Source organism: Condylura cristata, unplaced genomic scaffold, assembly GCF_000260355.1.
Source record: "Condylura cristata isolate star-nosed mole 26May11 unplaced genomic scaffold, ConCri1.0 scaffold00003, whole genome shotgun sequence".
NCBI classification, from domain to species: domain Eukaryota; kingdom Metazoa; phylum Chordata; class Mammalia; order Eulipotyphla; family Talpidae; genus Condylura; species Condylura cristata.
Window position 1 is genome coordinate 70,420,513 of NW_004567104.1, and position 18,706 is coordinate 70,439,218.

General features: G+C 36.4%; 1 long non-coding RNA gene across 1 annotated transcript in view; it reads right to left on the minus strand.

Moving 5' to 3' along the window:
- Window positions 1–791: 791 nt before the first annotated feature.
- The window catches only part of LOC105854070, a 28,668-nt gene continuing 10,753 nt past the window's right edge, over window positions 792–18,706 (minus strand). The window contains exons 2-4 of the long non-coding RNA XR_001145798.1: window positions 12,624–12,936; window positions 9,012–9,126; window positions 792–1,940 (exon numbers count right to left, since the gene is read on the minus strand). This is a non-coding gene — a long non-coding RNA (uncharacterized LOC105854070). The remainder of the gene's footprint in view (window positions 1,941–9,011; window positions 9,127–12,623; window positions 12,937–18,706) is intronic.

An 18,706-nucleotide genomic window follows, 5' to 3' on the forward strand; every position in this document is an offset into this window, starting at 1 on the left:
TGCAGCTTGCTTGCAGTGCTGTGCTTTAACCCGTTGCATCACCAGAGAGGATCAACACACAGACTACTTTCAATCGTGTCATGTACATACATGTTTCTCTGCAGGTAGGTATTTGGTTTCTTAGTGTTGTAATCAAACCACCAACTCTTGACTCTCTTATTGTAGCCTTATAAACTCCTTATAAACAGTGTTGATAAACTTCTGCCTCCAACTTGCAGTGGAGGCTTTTGTTCACCTGCTGCTGGGAAGTCATCCCTGTAGCCTCTAGCTTTGAAACACATAGTCCAGAAGACCTGTCTTTACATGACTTGTCTTTCAAAAACAATTCAAATTCTTCCTCTGTCAAGAAGCCTCAGCCATGCTGTCATAGGAGAGTATAGCTCGCTCCTTGGTTATCTTTCTTCTAAGTTATTATTTATCACTCAATATTAAATAAATATTTAGTACTTGACACTGAGGTTTTTTTTTTGTTTGTTTGTTTGTTTTAATCAGTGTCTTTACCCCTTAGGAAGTACAAGAGGCCAGGGACACAGGGACATGTGTGATTTATTGGAGTAAACTCCCAAATGTTCAGCCTGATCCTTCTTGAATAGAATCCATGAATTAGTATTTGTTGAAATGAATTGAATACAGTGTACATTTAAATGTGAATAAATCTTACAATCAGCCTCAAGAACAAATATATATATATATATATATATATATATATATATATTTAAAAAGCTTAATAGACTATTGTTATCCTGATCATTTCAAAATATAGTGGTCAAGATGAATTTTGGGACGTAACACTCATCTTATTTCTTTTACAATCTGTAGAAAATAGAAATAATTTTATTTCCCCCGATTTTCCTCAGGCTGCTCATTTTTCAATAACTCAGTATTCAAATCGTAGCCTTTAAACCCGTACTGATGACATCACCTGGGAGCTTGTTGAATGTAGAAGCTCAAGCCAAATTAATACTACTAGATCAGGAACTGTATTTTTGAAAGAAGACCAGATGATTTTTATGCCTGTTAAGTTTGAGAAGGACTACCCTCAGACAGTTGCTGAGCAAAACTCTCCCCACCCCACTGACATGTACAAATCCTGGTTGTCTTTGTTCATTTTTAGAGTCATTTGCTCATTTCTAGAACCTTATTAATATTAGTAAACAACTTTTATTTTGGTTTCTGTTACAACTTCACTGAGCTTGAGGATTATTTCATGCTTTAAAATTTTAGCCTTTGTTTTTAAAATCAGTGACTATTTTAATTTCAACCTTCAGTATAAGCGTAAGTAAAACATCTTATCTCTGAAATAAGAATAGTCTAGATTTTTAAGTCATGTCACAAGTTAGGGTTTGTTTTTCTTTGTCTCTCAAGGGTTATTAATCTTTTTCTAAATTTTGTGTCTATAATTTTCATAGATTTAATCAAGTAAATGTGACATTTTCTGCATCCTGGTTGTAATAACCAATAAGCTAAATATTTTTAAATAGAAAATAATGTATTCAATGAGTGCCACCTGTGTCACAGGAAGTTGACTAAAATCTTTCTCATAATCATTATTTCATCATTTCCATTTTACAGGTGAAGAAAATTAGGGCCTGATAAGTTGCGTGATTTTCTCAAGATCATTTTGAACTCATATCTGACTTCAAAGTTTATGACTTATCTGCCACATTTACTCATTCAATGAATATCTATTTACTGAGCATCTAATATTTTTTAGGCACTATGCTAGGATTAACAGTAGTTCAGATGACATTGGCTTTGTCCTCATAAGTCATACATTATAAGAGGTCAGTTAGAAAATAAGAAAAATAATGGAAAAACATTTAATGAATTAGTCAATGCATTTATGTAAGTGTTTTGAAAGAGTCTCAGGCTGTAGTGGGAACATAAATTAACTTGAAGAGTAGAGAAGGTTTTTGCAGAAATGCCTCCTGAGCAGAAATCTGAAAAATAAATAGAAATTAACTAAGCAAGATGATGAAGTGTGGGGACCTTCCTGTTGGTACAAGGGTTTAAGTTTCAGCACTTGAAGCTATCTGCAGCCACTGCAGCATGAGTTCAATCCCAGGCTAGCAAGCTGGCCCTCATGGCACAGCAGACCTCTCCTGCGCTACCTGCTGCTCCCCTCAGCAGTGTGTTACAGTGCATCTGCCTGTTCTGCTCTCTACTCTGTCTCCGGTGAATCCTCTAACCCCCGGCACCTCTGGCCTGCACCCCAGCTCTTGGATGCATAAATAAGTAAATCTTAAAAAAGAAAAAAAGATGACCAAGCATGCAAGGAAAGTACACTCACTTAAAAAGATCAGCAAATACCAGTTTGTGGGGAAGAAAGTGGCAAGACAGTCAATACACTAAAGAGGCAGTTTGAAATTCTCAGTTTGTAGAATAAAACTCCAGCTTTGCAGTTTAGATGCCTGGAGATTTCTATAATTCCTACTTTTTTTTTTTTTTGCAAGTGATACTAAAGCCTGTAATGATAACAACAATAATAACTAAACAACAAGGCAACGGTAATGATACTTACTGCAAAGTGTCTGGCACATAATAGATAGTCTATAGAAACTCACTGACTAAATGAAGTATTATTGTGGTGATTAAATTAGATAATAAATGAAGAACAGTCATCATTACATAGTTATCCTTTCATTTTATTTCACTTATTAATCAAACAAGCATTTACTGAGCTCTTTTTATGTACCCACAAGTACAAAGTTGAATGGGAATATCTTCATTATATAGAGTAGCTATTTTTATTTGACGCATTATAAAATTAATAAAACATCTATAACTATGACTCACTGAGATGCAAACACACAGTTTTTATGTTTTTTCTTTCACACAAGATATTTATTATTCTTGCTATTTGTACTTGGGCTTTCATTTTGTATTAGAAGTATAGGATTTCACCCTGAGGCGTTTTACCACACTGCACACACCATCAGTCAATGCACTGATAGACCAGCGCTGTAGCTCATTGTGTTCTCTTTTTGCCTTGCTATCATCACTTCTCCTCCCCCTCCGGTAGCCTCAGGTCTATAGTCAGCTTTCTAATGTTAGTTCTTTCTTTGATTTTTACCTGACCCTTTCTTTGATTCTTCTACATTTTACATAAAAGCGACACCACTCTGTATTTGGTTTTTCCTTTCTGGCTTATTTTGCTTAGCAAAGTCCCCTACAACTCCATCTATGTTGCTGCAAACAGCAAGAGCCGATCTTTTTGACAGCTGAGTAGTACTCCACTGGATACATACACCACATCTTTCTGATCCATTCCTTTGTGCTTTGTTATTTTGGTTGTTTTGATAGGTTGGCTATTGTATACGGTACTGCAATGAATATGGGCATGGAAGTTTCCCTTTAATTTTGTGTTTTTGCTTTAGTTGGGTAGACACCTAGGAGTGGAATTAATGGGTCATATGGCAGGTCATTTTTTAAAAATTTATTTATTTGTGCATACAGAACTGGGGTACAGGCCAGAGGTGCAGGGGTGGTGAAAGGATTCACCAGAAACAGAGCATTGAGCAGAACAGGCAGATCAACAAAGCACACTGCTGAGGGGAGGAGCAGGTGGGTCAGGAGAGGTCTGCCACGCCATGTGGGTCACTTCCAGGGAGGGCAGGGATCGAACTCATGCTGAAGCAGCTTTGGCTTCTTAGTGCTGTGCTTTAACTCTCTGTGCCACCCGGGAGGGCCTGGCAGATAATTTTTAATCTTTTGAGAAACTGCCATACTGTTTTCCATAAGGGCTACATCATTTCCATCAGTATGTAAAGGGCGCCTTTTTCTCCACATCCTTGCTAACACTTTGTATACAGTTTTTAAAAAGAAGAACAATCAGATAAAAATTTTAATACACACATATTTTGATGTATATTAGCTTAGTGTTTCCTTCTAGTTTTTGTTTTACTGTTTACTGAAATGTAGTCTTGTTTTCTATCTTTTTAAGATGTACTCTTCATTCATTTATTTTGTATTTTAGTGAAAGAAAAAACAGTATTTTCTTAAGATACTATTTCTAAAAAAAATTTTAGAAAGATATTTCTAAAGCTTTTCTTTGTTTTTTAAAATTTGTTTCCTTTGTTTAACTATTGTTATTTTATTTATTGCAAACATACATTTCCTTTACTTCATTGCTCTGTTTATAACTACTTTAACTTTTTTTGTATTAAATCAACATCTGCAGTCTTGGATCATGCTGTATTTATGTTTTCTTTTGAGAAGGCACATTTTACTGGCTCTCTGCTCATTGTATACTTTTGGATCATACTATGCATTTGTGACTTACATTGTTGAGGCTCTGGATCTGATTAAATTACCCAGAAAACAGTTTTATTGTTGTTGTTACAGCTGCTCTTTTGGCAGTCAGTTTAGTTGGTTGAACTCCATATTCACGTGCTGTCTTTTCAGCAACTGTTCAAATTTCCATTCAGTTATTTCATTCTTAGCTTCATTTCTTTGAATAAGGGCTGTGCATGTATGTTTTAGGGATGCACCAGAGATCTGAGCAAAGTTCATACTCAGAATTTGAGTCATTTCCTCCCTACGCCTCCCATTCTTTTATAGAATTCTTCCTCACTTGCTAGCACCTATGGTCGCCCTTATGTTTATCCTCTGGTTCTCCAGTTCAGGAAGCTGAATTTTCTGTCAAGGCTTTAGCCATACAGGGCAGTAGTGACTGGCTCACCTGCAGGCTGACAGGATTAACCTGAAATTTCACACGTCATTTCCTTCTCCATGTCCATTTCCTCCCAGATTCCTCCTGATCTACTTCCCAGTGACTCCAAGCATGAGTAGCTGCTCTTGGTATTTCATGTGGGGTTAACAGTTGTTATCTTTGGGAGGGCCAATGAAGAAGACATTTGATAGGCAACATCATAAGTAGGAAGCAAGCCTATTTTCAGTCAACTAAGAAGCTCTAGTGAACACCTTTTACTTATGGCCAGAATTTGGTCACATGCCCTTTTTTTATGAACCAACTATGATTCATCTTTGGGTTTAGAAGATAATCCTGAGTTTTGTAAGCACATTTTTTACTGTAGACGTTTTTGAAAAGACATAATCCAACAAACTGATGAATAAATACTAAGTTATTGTATTAGGTTCTATTTAAGTGAACCCCAATGGTGTCCCAAGATCAGCAGAAAAAGCATCCAATTCTTTCCGTTGCTCAATAAATATCCCATCATTTCCATATACCACCACTTCTTAATCCACTCATGTCTTTGGGCACCGAGGTTGTTTCTATAACTTCGCTGGTAAATAAATAGCAAATAGTGCTGTAATGAGCACAGGCGTGCATGGATTGATTCAAATTAGAGTTTGCATCCTTTGGGTGAATACTTTAGGAGTGGAATTGCTAGATTGTTTGACAGTTCTACTTTTAATATTTTGAGGAACTTGGATACAATTTCCCATAGGGATAGGACCTAGCCACAGTCCCGCTAACAGTACACTGGGATTTCTTTTCTTCACTTGCTCTCTAACTCTTGTTGCTTCTGGCTTTTTTTCACATGTATGTTTGATTTGTATTTCTCTGACACTAATAATGCTTATTTTTGTTGTTGTTCCTATTAGTAACTTGTATATTTTCTTTGGGGAAATGCTTATTTAGTTCTTCTATTTTTTTCTTTTTAGATTTTTTTGTTTTCTCTTTGTTGACTTCCATGAGATCATTGTAGATCTTGGACAGTAGCCCCTTATCAGATATATGATGTGTGCATATAAATGAACTCATGGAAGGTGAATAGGGACCAGATCATGCAGATCATGCAAAGCCATAAATACCAATTTAATAATTTGAATTTAATATACATTTCTCTCTGAAATGAAAAACTTTCTAATCTAGTTGAAAAGGCACAAAAATGCAAATATACATTCACTAAATGGCAATGAACAAAAGTACTATAACTCTAGTTCAGAATAGAAGACTCATAGCTTAAAAATGGAAGATGACATTTTTGATTGCAAGAAGGATAATTTTTAGACAGAGTTGGTGTTTACAGTTAATCTCAGAAGTTGAAAATGATGGGAATGGTAAGTGGCTCAAAAGAGGATGAATCTGGAAGGGCAGTGGCAAAAAGAAATTCATGTTTCAAAATCCAACTAAACTGGACAGGTAGATAAATGCATCATACAACCTGAATTTAAGCAAGTCCCGATTACACCAGATGTCACTCTAATAATAAACATACTGTATTTCATTCCAATTTATATACTACAATAATTTACACCATCATTTTTGGTAAAAGTAAAGGGTAAGAGCTGTCAATTATGATGTTTCACATTAATTACAAGGGATCTCTTGATAGCAGAGATTTTAATTTAAAAGCATAAGCAAAAGATGGACTACTTTTAAAAACCTTAATTTTACATCTACTCTAAAAAGTCAGCTCTTTTGCTTTTCTATCTTTAAATAAGCAATTCATTTGAGAGTTGCAAAACTGCCAAGTTACATAAAATTTAATGGCTACTCAGGTAATTATTCAAGTAAGTTTTGCCAAAATCCTAGTTGGAGTTGAATGTAGCGTGCCTTTATCAACCAGGAGGCAAGAACAAAATTGTGCATTTTGGAAAGGAAAGCTGGAGTAAAAGCTATCTGGTCAACTCATTTGGGTGGTGCTTGTGTGAAAGTATAATGTTAACAGTTACAACAATTCCATTCACTGGGCAGTGCTAATTCAATAAATGACCAGAAAACTGACAGAAAGCCAGTTAGATTTTTTTTTTTCTCAATGACTTTGTCTCCATCAGGAAGTAACAACCTTGAGACTCTAAGATTTTATACTATAAGTGCAAATTTCCAATTAAAAGCCACTGTCCCAATGACTCTGACATGTTTCTCCCTCTCTCTTTTTTTTTTCCTCTAAATGAATGAATTGGTAAGTTTAAAATTTATATAATAGTTTCAAGGTCTTACCACATGTCACTTCGCCCGACAGCTTAGAGAAAAAAGCAATTTGATTATTTTTCTATCAAAATAAAAAGGCAAAACTGTCATTATATTTCTGGAAATGAAAGGGATTACACAGGACATAATGCAGCCTCAGAGAGTTTAATGGCTTTTGGGTAGTTATTATTTTGCTTTATTTTAACATTCATCCACAAGTTCATTATAGAGTTATCTAGTAGATTGGGTTTTACTTTTCTCCTTTGGAAAATGACAAGCAGGCTTTTTTCAAATAGATACAAATGAAAAAAGTGCAGCAAATGGAAAATTAACAGCTAGCAAATTATAGGTCCTTTCATTCATTATTTCCTGTCTTGGATATAAATACAGCCACATGAGTCAGTACACATTCTGAAACTGGAAAACCAAGGGAGACCGAGCCAAGCAGCATGAGAAGCTCTGTCTGTGGAAATAAGGCAAACAGATAAACTCCCAGCTCATTGATGATATGGCTACTTGACACTGAATCAATTATAAAGGGATATTAAATGTCTCTCAGCTATTTGATCAACCTTATACCAACTGAACTGTGTTTGCTTTTTCACTGAAATCCTGAAAGAATGAGAAAACCCTGTCTCACACATATATGCATTTACTTCACTATTAATGAACATAATATTCAATCTTCAAAATAAAATGTGAGATTAATTAGGCACCTCAAAACTTTCAGTCTTATTTTTCTTTACAGATTATAAAAACTATATATTTTCCCATGATTTTAGATTCATATTAATGCATCTGATTTAATGAACTTGTAAGGGTAATCCCAAATACTACATTTTTATTACCTGAGGCTTTACCTGTTGGAGATACTTTTGTTAATTTCTTAAAAAATGAAATAAAAAGATAGAGTATGCCTATTTGCTGTTTATCTCTAATCCCTGCAATTTTTTTTAAAGATGGCATATTTACTTATGCATACAAACTAGAGTACAGGCCAGAGGTGCAGGGGCGATGAGAGGATTCACCAGAGACAGAACAGGGAGCAGAACAGGACGATCAATGAAGTACACTCACAGCAGGTGAGACAGGAAAGGTCTGCTGCACCATGTGGTCACCTCTGGGACAGGGATGGAACTCATGTCCAAGTGGCTTTAGCTTCTTAGTGCTTTAACCCGCTGCACCACCAGGGAGAGCCTAATCCCTGAAATTCTTTTTGGTCAATAATGTTACCCTTTTAGCTTATCAAATCTTTGAATAAATAGTTAAAGTGTGAATTTGATGTTAATGGATCTTCATTTCTCTAGTATGTCCCCATAGAAAAATGTTCATAAAGTGTGAGGAGTCAAACAAACAATGAGTTAGAAGAAAAGCTAATTTGAAGATGTTAAGATGCATGCAGTAAAATACTCAACTGAAAATATATGAGAAGGAAAAGCTTTTACTGGATATTGAAAGATCTATTGAAAGTGGACAGATTCCAGGTTAATGAGATTAGTGGCTTCATGTCTTCATCACATACCCAACTCTTTGGGCACTTAACCCTCTGCCATATAAACCACAGCTCCATGGGTCATAGAAAACCTAACTAATTCCATAAGATGAAGAGGGTGACTTCATTAAATATCCCTTTTAGGGGAGGGAGAGCAGCTTTCATAACTCCTCTCCTCTCTATGTCTCTAGTAAAGATAAGCAAGAGACCATCACAGCTTGTTGAGGAAGCACGTGTATCTTATCTGAAAATTACACTATCTATGTTGTCCTTATCCTGCTTACAATAGTCCTCATAGAAAATTTGTCCTTGTTGACATTGGTCTCTGTCCTTGACAAAATGTTTATGATTAAATAAGCTACTAAGGTTAAACAAGTAAATATTATGGTAGAATGTGTATGGTCTCTGTGTGATATCGCCAACAGTCGTTAATCTCTCTGGTCACTTATCCTGAGAAGTCAAAAATATTTGCTCCTGGCTGGTAGAAGTTAATAAGTTTCACTTACCCTGAAAGTATTAATCAGCAAATAAGCAGAATAAAGAATACTGATGCCAGGTAGGAATAACCTAGCACTTCCTGGAAGGGAAAAGATTTGCTTAGTGAAGGAGTGGGACAAAGGTTTCTCATGAATTTACCTTGCAGCAGAGTATACTCTTCAGTCACAGGTTGTGACTCAGGTGTGCTGTCACCTCTTGAAACTTGAAGCTGTGAGGCAGTCTCATCCTTGGTGGCAGATGTCACCATCTCCCCCTGTCAAAGACAATGGTGTCTCTCCGAGCCAACACTCTTCCTTGGCTTCATCTCTCAAAGCCTGTTCATTTTTAGACCTTTTATGTCAGTGGGTGTATTAATGATCTTTTCAAATGATATCAGGATGTGGATATTGAAAACAAGAAAGCTGGAGTACTTTTCCATATAAAGGGAATTTAGATTGTGTGCTTCAATCCCCTAGAATTGGAATTTAAATTCCCACTGGAATTTAAAGATGAGCAAAACTATTTAAGCATTACATTTTTCTAACTTCCTTTCTCATCATCTTATTCTCCACTTCTGACACAATGACTAGAGTAGAAAATCACTCACAAAACCAGCTGCTGTATCTTCACAATCAAAAAATCTAAGGTTAGGGAGTCTTACTTAACTTGATACTTAAGTTCTATAGTGCATTTTCCTTCAAGAAGAGGTAATGGCTTCTAAATAAATGCTTCTGTAAGATATCCATTTTTTATATGGTTACTGATATGCTAACTTTATTCTGAAAAGAGTGCAATAAATTGACCATAGGTTATCTATAAATTTGACATTTGACTGAAATTCTAGAAGCTATTATATACCAATTTATCTATGGGAAATCAAAAGAAATGTTCAGATTTATGTACTCTTGCATAAATCTTATTATAAACCACAGATAGTTATTTTCCTGGGGTTGCTAGTCAAGAAAAATCAATTGTTTTAAGCCATGAATCGATGCAAGTCAAAAGAAGGAATGAATAAGTAAAGGGAATGAGCCAGATAGAGTGAGAGATATAATGAAAGGTAACATAGGCTGTTGAGACATTTTAATGGAAAAAAACGGAAACTTTATTGCCTCTAGTCAGAAAGATGAATTTCTGTATAAATAGCTACTTCAGTATCAAGTGTAATCAAGTCTTAAGTTGTATACTTAATATCCAGCATCACTTTAAGAAAAGAGAGAGAACATTTGTGTTTGGAACTAGAGGGCATCATGCTAAATGAAATAAGTTAGAAAGAGAAAGACAAGCACAAACACCAGATGATTTCACTCATTTGTGGCATATAAAGATACAAAACAAAAGAACAGACAAAACTAGCTTGACAAATATGGGAGAATTGAGCATTCTAGGAGGTTAGGGAGAGTGGGGTTGGAATAAAAGGGAGGGGGGGCCCCGGTGGTTTAGGAAGGAAGATTGTTAGGGCTCTGGTGGTGGGAGTGATATAGTGACATGCATCTGGGATGTGAACTTGTTCTCCTGAATTATTAGTTGTGTTGTAAACCCATGTCATCCAGTCTTCCTTCTTGATCAAGGGAAGAATGATGAGGACAAGAACAATTTGGCCATTTCCAAGAAGTAACAGGCTCTTGTCTACAAAGGAAATGGAAGCTTTACTTTATCTTCTAAAAGATTTCAACCAGTGAAGAATGGCAGGGATTCTAGAATTGTTCTCCTAACCTTTCAATTTATTTTGGAGCAATAATTCCTGTGGTTCTCAAAGTGAGGAGGAGAGGTGGATTTAGGAAATACCATCAGACATAAAATCCTCCAAAAGAGGATTCAAGGGTTTGTTGCTTCACCAACCGGAGGACAGGACAACTGGACCTGTGTCCTGTTCACCTGAAGGAAACCTTCAGAGCTTGTCCTGCAGAGACCACACATATCCACAGTCAAAGTGAATTATAACCAACATGCTTTCATTTGTCAAGAAAAACTCATGTCTGTCACCTCCTAGCTATTTCATTGCATGTGTACTATTACTTTTCCTTAAGAGGTACATTCCAGGAAAGGAGGTAACTCTCTGTAGATGTTGATGAGATCTCAATGAAGTCCCTTAATATTTTTGTTTTCCCATGAGCTTCTGATAGGAAGAAATTGGGCATTTTGAGTCTGATGCAGAGAAAAAGTAACTGAGAGTAACATCCTAGAGAAGGAAATTGAATTACAGATGACAGAAGTTTATTTTCCTTATCTGCATTTTAGGATAGAGACAATATTGATACAATGAAAGAGATTGATAGGATATTTTATTTTCAGTATCAAAAGATAAGCCAATTCCTTTTCTTTCTCCCCTTACATTGAATGATTCTTACAAAAAGGGTATGATCCTTGAATTAGTTTATCCTTGCATTTTTTTAAAGACTTATTTATTAATACATACAGAATTGGGGTATAGGCCAGAGGCGCAGGGGCAGTAAGAGGATTCACCAGAGAAAGAGTGGGGAGCAGAACAGGCTGATTGACAAAGCATACTGCTGAAGGGAACAGCAGGCGGGTCAGGAGAGGTCTGCTTCACCTTGTGGGTCACCTCTGGGGCGGGAATCGAATTCATGCTAAAGTGAATTTAGCTTCTTAGTGCTGTGCTTTAACCTGCTGTACCACCAGGGAGGGCCCTATCCTTGCACTTTAACTTAATCTTTTATCCTCCAATATATTGATACAACCACTAGTGCATTGGCAGGCAATCCTATAAGATGTAACTTTGTCTTAAAGTCATATTACCTTAATACATAGATCTCATCAGATCTTGGAAAAGGATTTAACTTTGTAGCAGAGTTGCTTTCTCTTCTCAGTCTGATTCCTGGGATGACTTTACATATTTTTATTTATTTTCCATGCTTTGGATAACTTTCAGTAAGTTTGGCCACATAAATGTAATAAAAATGAAGGAAATCTCAGTCTGATCATTTTGTGTCCTAATTTGCTACAGCTCTCCCTTGTCAAATGGCTATTGCTATGTAACAAGCCAACTAAATTTCAGTGAGTTTAATCCTAAGCATTTACTACTGCTCATGAATCAACAGGTCTTCTGGCCTGAACTGGGCTCAGACACACATTTATGGTCTGATAAATCTGGGTGTAAGTGGTTCTGCTGGCCTGCTACAGAATCGCAGAATCAAAGACGACAGACAGATCTAAGAGGACTTCATCCGGGTAACTGGGAACTCTTTCACCTCTCAGTCTATAGGGTTAGAATGGGTTTTGGCATGCATGGGCAGAGAGAGAGCACACATTGTGCTACCAAAGTCTAGCTTGACCTCACACATCCTTCCACTGCATTCCAAGTCATGAGGTCAGCATGAGGCAGTGGGAATAGATTTCCTGCCCTTGATTCTTGCTGCTCCGATCTTCCCCCAATCTAGTGAGTGGCCCACTACCCTCCAACATGTAAGATACTAAATACGACAGGTGTGGAGTCTTGTATTTCACAATTGTCAGAATCTACCTTTGCTTCTGCAAAACCTTTAGCTTAAATGAGATTAAAAACAAAACTAACAAACAAAACCACTGGCTCTTCAAATTTCCAAGGAAATTCGCTCCTTATTTGTTTCCACAGCCTCTTTTTTACTAACATTCCTGATCACTCGCAATATTACTATAGATCTTTCATCAGGGGTCTATGTTGGTAGGAAAAGCTTCATGACCTTAGTAATAGGAGTCAAGAAATTGCTTCTATTAATGAAGGGAGGGAGCTTTGCAAACAAGTCATGGATGATTTTAAACCCTTCCTACCTAGAATGTCCAGTGTCTGCCACTCAGCAATTTCTTCCTGCTTCAGAATGAAATCACCATGTTTTTGCTAAGTGTAAAATTCTCAGAGGTCTCAGGTGCATACTCTCGCTTCATTTGCTGTTTTGGGGTGTCCCCCACAGTAGGTCCGCAGGCTGGGGCTGTCGGTGGGCCACAGCTTTCTGAAATATCCAGTGTCACTTTGCAGGGCTGGCTTCTAAAGGATGCAGCTGTTCTACCCATCTCTTGCACATTCATTTCTCACCCATTGTTCTCTCAGGAAAAAGCTTGCTTCTTTCAGTGAGTCTTTATGGAGCTGCAGAGGACAGAGTTATTTAACAATGAGCTAAAAATCTCACCTAATTCAAAAAGCTATGCTTTGTCTTCACCCCTTTCCATGCTTTCTTTAAATAATTTTATCAACAGTGAAGTCTTATTTACAAATATTCATGCAAAAAGAAAAAATAAAACACCTGGAAAGGACTGAATTTAATTACACACATATTTGTTAATAGATTGCCAAGGGTCTATACCCCTCTGGACCTTTCTTTAGTGTTGATTAATTATGGACACAATAGAAACATTTGGTTAACCAGTGAGAATATTTTTGATAAAGGCTTTTAATGTTACAAGACCTCCCTGTTGAATTTCCCCAGAGTAGTCAAGGGGCTCTTGTTCTTTTATGAGACAATAATCTGGTATATGGTGGCTCAACAATAAAAACTGAGGTAATAATGTTAGGATTCCTGCCCCACCCCTAACAATATCTTCTCCCAATTTTAATTTCTCAAGAACTAAAGCACTGAAAAATTTCCAGTGAAACACAGAGACATCCATCAGGATAAAATCTATTTTGAATTTCTGCTTGTTTTTCAGGAGAAACAAAAACTGAGCTTGAACAATCTCCTCTTCTCTGTACAGCTACCAGCCCAGGATGTTCCTGCAGTCTGTTTCTGAGCCTGCTGACTTACTGTTCTAGTAGCAAGACCTTTACAGTGATAATCGTAATATGATTGGGGTGAGTGCTTAGTATACGCCAGGGAGAAAAGTTGAAACAGATCTCTGAGAACATGACTGTTCAAAGGCTTTGCTTTGGAGGGAGATGTTGAGAAACCAGTTCCATTGTAAGGGGAAGCACTCTCTCTTCACTACCTTATTTGTACCAAACAGGTCTTTCAATTTCTTTACAGAAGATGTTTATTGTTATAGTGGTTTTTATGAATGTCTCAGGAGATGTAAAGGCTTTGATGTCTGCAGTGATGTATAGGTGTTGGGAAACAGGATACCAGCTTTTCACACTGGAGACTTTGTATTAATTTCTCTCCATGTTTCCCAGCTCAGAATTTTCCACACTGTTGTCAAGGCAGGTTGGCTTTCTCTTCATTGCAGATCCTTATCAGACATTCTAGTTCATACTTCAGTATCATTTGCTTTGCCAATGTTATCACTTCTACTTTCTATTTGTTTATTTTTGTTGAGGTAATTCTACAATACTGTTTATATTTAAGGGATAGAAGTTTACACCAAAGTCACCACCTTTATCATACCATGGCCACCATCAAATGTCTGATTGTTATCCATCACCAACTGATAGGGTCTGTACCTGTTTGCCTTACCCTACTTTGCCTCTAGTAACCATCATTCTGTTGTCAGAATCTAAAGTTTTGCTTTTTTTTTCCATTAGTCTCATTTCTTTATATGAGTGAAATAATATGGTAGTTGACTTTGTGCTTCTGATTTATATAATTTAGCACAATTCTCTCAGGGTCTCTCATATTATCACAAATGGTACAGTTCTATCTTTTTTATGACTGAGTAGTATTCCATTATGTATATGACACATCTTCTTTATCTAGTCAGTCTTTGTGAGGCATGTGGGTTGTTTTCATTTACCTTCTTTTGAGCAGATTTTTATTTAAACTTTTTACTTTATTACTGCTTCGACCAATTAACTTCCACACACACTCTTTGCAATTCCATTTTATGAAAATTTAAGTGTTCTAAGAGATAAAGTTTTCCAATTTGGAAAAAAAATGGAATATGCCGAGTTACATTTTAATTTCAGATGAACAAAATATTTTTTTTAGTATAAGTAATCCCCATGTAGCATTTTAGATATACTTACATTTAAAAAATACCTGAAATAAAAATATATTTGAGCATCTTACACTTTATCTGACAATCTTAAGAGGGTTGTCTCACTTACCAGCAAATAGGCTGCTATCTTTAAATAGAAGCATCTCCTAAGTTTATGATGCTTCCTTTCATTTCTCAGCAGCTTCAACCAACAGGAATTTACAAGGATAGACTGAACGCTATTTCCCATTTTCTCATAATCTTTTCATTTCTATGGTAACTCTTCAGTTACATTCCTTATCACCTCGTTCGAATGAAATATAATATATGGTTACTCTAAGTGACTTCAATCTGTTTTCAAGACAGTAAAAACCTCAAGGCAGTGATCATGCTCTTAGAGAACCATATTTATTAATGTTTATACAGAACTCTTTTGAAGTCCAGGCTTAGGAGAAACAATACATTCATAGTGTAGGTCACTTTTCCAGGAGGGTAAAACATATATTTTTTCCCTTTATCTTAATTACTCTGGATTGCCTTCATTTAGCTCATGTGCATTCCTTCCTTATAGCAAGCAGAAAAAGGACATCATTATAGATGCAGATGGCATGGTTTTATTGTCATGAAGTGGAATGAACTTAATCTATAACTAACTGTGCTGTTAAATTACTACCAAGGAAAAATAAAAGGCAATCAAGTATTCTAGAAATATTTTCATCATTTTGGGTTAGATGCTCCACATCATTTATTCAGTTTATATACTGACTGCTTTAAACAGCCCATTAATGCTTTCATTTATCTCTGAATTGATCATGAAAATCTTTTAATTAGGTGGGACATCTTAAATTTACATTGGTATGTGACAGGTTCTGATTGTTAATAAATTGTGTGTGTGTGTGTGTGTGAGAATAATCTACAATAAATAATTGGCTACACTGAATTTACAATTTTTTAGGGGGGTCACCACTCTAGACACCTTAGTGTAGAAAGTTGGGGGACCTTTACTGGTCATTGGTTTGTTCGCTTAGAACCAGAATTAATTCTGGGTGACAACTTTGACCCAGGTTTTGGGTCAACTTTTACAAATTCTTCCTTGAACCCCTTCTTGTATAAGTAGATTGGCTTCTGTTAAAGTATCTTTCTTTCACCATCTAGAATAGTTTCTCATAGGAGAAAAGAATCCAGAATTTATCAGATCTTAAGACTTTTCAAGGTTCAGCAGGAGATGGACTGTGAATGGACACACACCAGGCAGATCTGTCCCTTATCTAGTCTTTTATGCAGCTACCTCAACTTGCAATATAAGTTAGAACCATATAGAACTTGGAATCCATCTGGGCCATTTTATATTACCCACCATAAATGACCATCTTCACCCCAGAATATATTTTGGTTTTCATATAGCTCATTTCTAGCCCAAAGAAATAGAGGTATAAACCATGGTTGTATTGCTGCCAGGCTGCTGTGGAAATATTATACACTTCGTGTCCTCCTTTTCTAAAGACACATAGATTTCTTTTGGCTCCTAATACCAAAATTGACTATGTTTTTCCTTGAATATACTACTTTCTATTCTCTGAATACTTTGAAATTTTAGACAAGTTTTCTGGAAAGCTCAAAGCAAACTCACAGAATTTGAGCAAAATTCAGAATTAAAATCATTTTTAGCCTTAGGTATGACATATAAAACATTTACATTTTTTGGGCACTAATCTTATCCCATTTTTATTTTCCTATTTTTAAATGATTTTCACACCTATTTTTTTCTTTAAAGAATTTATATAATTTGAGAGTAGTTTTAGTTCCCCAAGAAAACTGAGGAGAAAGTACAAAGAAAAGCTTCTTCTCCACACATAAATACCCTCCCCATGGCCAACAACTCCCTCCCACACATATGTGTGTTTGTTATAATCAATGGACCTACATTAAAGTTCATTCTTGGAGGTAGGAAGCAGGTGGGCATGGACAATGGTGTACTGATGCGTATACCCCATTGTAGGATGATGGGTATATCCCATTGTAGGCTTATATTGTGTATTTTCACTGCCTTCCATATTCTCTCTCTTCTACAACTCATTCATTCTTGATCCCACCTCTAACTATCATTCTTTTTACTGTCTCTGGAGACTTTTTTCAGAATGTCACATAACTTAAAATCTCTCTTTTTTACTAATATGCAAAGTTTCTTCATGCCTTTGAATAGCTTAATAGCTCATTCCATGACATTACCGTCTGGCGACATCACAGTTTATTTAACCATCATCTACAGAAGGTTCCTTGATTACTTCCAAGTTTTGGCAATTATGAACAAAGTTACTATAAACACATATGTGCAGATTTTTGTGTGGACATGTTTTCAGCTCCTTTGGGTAAATATCAAGGAACATGATTACTGGATCACATGGTACGAGTATATTTAATTTTGTAAAGACTGTCATGGTCTAAAGCACTGACCTATTTTCCATTTTCTCCAACATGATTCTATGTCCCGGTGCTCACCATGATCTACAGCATCTGTATCATTCTCACTTTTTTTTTTTTTAAGATTTATTCATTTATGCATACAAGACCTGGGTTATAGTCCAGAGGTGCAGGGGTGAGAGGATTCACCAGACACAGAGTGGGGAGCAGAACAGGCTGATTGAGTGAAATATACTGCTGAACAATGGGGGCAGTGGGAGAGATAGGAGAGATCTGCTGCGCCATGTGAGTCACCTCCCTGGCTGGGGATCGAATTTGTGCTGCAGTGGCAATAATAGATTGATAGTTGTTGAGTCTTAACCCTTTTCACCATCAAGGAGGACTTGCTCTCACTTCTTTTTAATACCTTTTTGGTTAGGCTTTTAGGCACCAAGATTAAAGTCATCATACATAGGATACTTAATAAACTGTAAATGTAAGGGGATTAAATTACAGAAAAAATTAAAAGCATCAGTAATATTTTAATTGTATCTTCCTCTCCACTTATATGTGTGCACAGGCATATACATATATTTGGAATCTAAATTGTAATGTACATATTTTTTGGGATTTATTTATTTATGCATACAGAACTGGGGTTAGGCCAGAGGTGCAGGAGTGATGAGGGGATTCACCAGAGACAGGGTGGGGAGCAGAACAGGTAGATCTACTGAAATACACTGCTGCATGTAGCAATGGGAGAGATAGAAGTCTGCTGCACCATGTGGGCCACTTCCTTGGCCAGGAATCTAACTCAAAAGCTTAACAGTGCTGAGACTTAACCCCTTGCACAACCAGGAGGTTCCTAAATCTTCAACTGTAATGCCTATTCTTTTTTTTATTTACAGTTTGAAATGCATTGTGTATGTCTTTGGTTCTTAGTTAAGTATACATTAAAGAAGAACTGCATCTCTATAAAGAATGTGTTGGTAAATTGACCCTTGTTTCTGGCCTTAATAGCAGCTAGTGTGATGTACAGAAAATGACCTTAATGAAGAATTTTTCTTTCTTAGGTCCTGAAGCTCTATGTGATGCCCAGTCAGGGGTATCTCCACTTCAATGGTATCCCACTTAATGGTATCTCCACTTCAATGGTGTCTCCACTTCAATGGTGTCCCACTTAATGTTATCTCCACTTCAATGGTGTCTTCTGTCTGGAACACTTTTTACTTTAGTTGCCCCAACTGACATTGGAGTAGGTTCCGTGATGTTTTATTCATGAAAGTAGATCTTGTGAATATAGCTCCCAATACACCAGAGAGACCAAAATATCACCATGATGGCACCAACCTAATCTGTAGTTGTGTAACAAATTGACACATAAATTAAATATTCACTGCTAATGTCTGCTGAACTCTGTAATCATACTACACTTAGGGATTCTGTTAAAGAAATTAGTTTAGTTCAGATTTGCTTATCAAGTATCACTGAAAATTGGAAGATATCAAGACATTTATTCTTAAACACGACTGTCACACCCAGAGAAGATTTCAAGGTTAAATTGACAACTATATGCTTATTTTTCCAGATCGGATTGGGTCTCATAAATC